The following is a 3,365-nucleotide window of genomic DNA, read 5'->3' as shown; positions in this document are numbered from 1 at the left end:
AATGTCACCTTAAGTCACACACACACACATACACACACACACACACACACATATATATATATATATATATAACGAATAATAGTAGTATATATATATATATAATTATTAATTATATACAAAATTTCCGCCTTAAGTCAAGCTTTACAAATGACATGGCTCGCCACAACTCAAAAAATCTCGAGGCATGAATTTGCCACCAAATCATGCCTTACGTTATTTAGAACCATAGTTCAAACAGTTCATTGTTGTCAATCCAGCTTCCATGTCTCATTCAAGTATGTCTTCATCCAACACGTCGGGTATTCCTTCATCCTTTTTGATATTGGATTCGGGCGCATGTCATCACATGCCACCACATTTGTCATCTTTTGCTTCGTTATCATCTCGTACACATGTTTTTGTTATGTCTGTTAGTGCTACACCCATGTCAGTAGAGGGTGTTGGTTCTATTGTTACTCTTTATATATCTTCGACAGATGTGTATTATATTCCCACACTTGCTTTGAATCTTGCTTCAGTCAATCAGTTATGTAAATATGGTTGTTAGATCTTCTTTTCTGATTCATTCTGATGTGTATAGGACATTTGGTCTCAAAGGGTGATTAGGATAGGTCATAGACTTGGGGAGCTCTACGTTTTGGAGTAGCTACATGTTGCTGCATCTTGTGTCAATTTGTCATCTTTTCATTTAAATCTTTCGTCGTCTATTTTTTTTTATCTTTGGCATTCTTGCTTAGGACATGTTTCATTGTCTCATTGATAGTTTCTGGTTTCCACTAGTGTGTTAGGTTCTTTGAAAACTAATGATATTTCTGATTGTTGTGGTTATAAACTAGGAAATTTTTTTGCTTTACCGTTTAATAAAAGTGTCACTTGTTCTGTTGGTAACTTTGATATCGTGCATTCTGATGTGAGGTCTGACTTTTTCAACATATATTTCATTCATTGATGATTACACTTGTTATATGTGGGTTTATTTTACGAAGCGTAGGTCTGACTTTTTCACCATATATAGGGAATTCAGAGCTTTTGTCAAGACTCAGCACTTTGCTTTCATAAAATGTTTTCGGTGTGATTTTAGAGGACAATTTACCTCCAATGGTTTTAAAAACTTATTGGCATCTGATGGTACCAGACATCAGTCATCTTGTACATACACTCCTCAGCAGAATAGTGATGCAGAAAGAAAAAATCGACATTTCCTAGAAACTGCAAGATCCTTGCTACTTTCTGCTCAAGTTCCCAATATGTTTTGGGTAAAAGCTATTCATACCGCCACTTACATTATTAATCGCATTCCTACTATGTACACTTCGAGGAAATCTCCTTATGAAATGTTGTTTAGACAACTTCCAGATTATTCTTCATTATAAGTGTTTAGGTGTACTTGTTTTGTCTTGAAGCCTCGTGTAGAGATAGATAAGTTGTCTACAAAATTAACTCTTTGTATTTTCTGGGATATGGTATCAGTTAGTGTTATGATATATCAGAGATGGTTGAATTGAGACCGAGGGTGAAAGTTGAGCTAATTTTTTCTCCTGATATCACAGTACAAAAGAGAAAGATGATCGTTAGTCGACGTCCGGGAAGGATTCCCGGGTCGAAGCTCCGACGATTAAGTTAGAATTAATTCTGAGAGTAGAAAGGGTAAGTCAGAGGAAAAGAATTTCGTCCCCCTCCTCATGAAGAAGAAGAAGGGTCCTTTATACCTGGTTGTGAAGCGTGTGCCTCCTAACTAATTCTATTGAGCCTTCCCTCGTGAGACACCACATGTCAGATCCGTATTGAAGGATCCTTCATCATGTCTTTTTGCCTCGTCGCCTCATTATCTAGAGGAGAATCTTTGATATTGTGATGATCATGGCTATCGGCAGATGGGAAGTAGGATTCTCTGATTAGTCCCACGTTTACCGGGGTATTTCTTCTGGAATAAGAGGGCAAGGCGCAGTTCTGCCCCTTAACCATCATAGTAGTGACTCCGCGTTGGCGAAGGCCTAGGCTTGGCCTCAGACTTGATATGACCATGTTCTAACCAGGCCAAGCTTGGTGTTAGTTTAACTTCTCCTTTTTTGATGTTCTCCTTAAGGGATAGATTAACAGTTAGAAAGGTTATCGGTGTTATGATCCATCAAACTAGAAATTGTATGTCTCTTGCAGTGTCACTTTTTTGGAGCACATTATGTTCTATAGAATTCATGTCCAATCACATGGTGGAACCCGAGAGGAGCTTCATATTATTGACCTGTTTAGTATTGACATTGATGATCCACCACTTGCTGTTGAACCACCACATGTCGCTGATCCTCTACCTGCAGATCATCAAGACCTCCTCCAAAGAGTCCTTATCGTAATAAGAAGCCCAAAAAGCTTTCTAACTGTGTCTATTCCTCTTACTCACCAGTTTTTGCCTCCTTTATTGCACATGTACATCGTCTCTCTGAGCCAGCATCCTATAAAGAGATCATTTCTGATCCGCTTTGGCAGACCGTTATGGTTGAGGAACTTCCATCTCTTTATCAGACTCATACATGGGATCTGGCTCTGTTTCCCCTTGAAAAGCACACGAATGGTTGTTGTTGGGTATATTAAATCAAAACAAAGTTTGATAGATCTGTTGAGTGTTATAAACCCAGACTTGTTGCGAAAAGATATGCGCAAAAGTATGGTATGGATTATGCAGAGACGTTTGCTCATGTTGCAAAAATGACAACTGTTCACACCTTGATTGCGGTTTGTTCCATTCGTTATTGGAAGATTTATCAGACGGATTTCAAGAATATGTTTTTGAATGGTAATCTTCGTAAGGAAGTATACATGTCTCCTCCCCCTAGTGTTGGATAAGGTGTCTAAGTCCATAACTATTTCTGGTATGTACTTGACCCGACCCAGCATGGTCCATTTGGGTTGCATGGAACCATGCAATTGGATAGACTAAATTAGAGAAATAACACTTGTGGTTTATTAATATATTATAAGTTCTAATATATTAATAATATTATTTAATTAGTTTGATCAAGAATTAATTAAGTGATCAAAAGAAAACTAATTAAATATATGGGTTGATTATGTAAATCATCCATATCTTGTATAGTGGGCTAAGAGGCTCCATGGATAATCAAGTTGGGTTAAACCCATTGGATACTCCATGGAGGCTCCATGCGAGTTACAAACCCATGGTTCATGGAAATGAAGAGTTATGACACATTAGGGTTTACATGGTGTAACCCTAGATGCGTCAACACTATATAAAGCTCATGTTTCTCCCAAAATCGGCTACACATGCATGCTTGAGGGCTAGAGCCGATTTTTAGAGTGTTATACTTTCTCTCCAAGTTTACTCCATAGCATTTGGTGTTGTGTGAAGC

The sequence above is a fragment of the Lactuca saligna genome, chromosome 5, assembly GCF_052625555.1.
Source record: "Lactuca saligna cultivar CGN05327 chromosome 5, ASM5262555v1, whole genome shotgun sequence".
Classification (NCBI taxonomy): domain Eukaryota; kingdom Viridiplantae; phylum Streptophyta; class Magnoliopsida; order Asterales; family Asteraceae; genus Lactuca; species Lactuca saligna.
Note: the sequence above shows the minus strand (reverse complement) of the source record.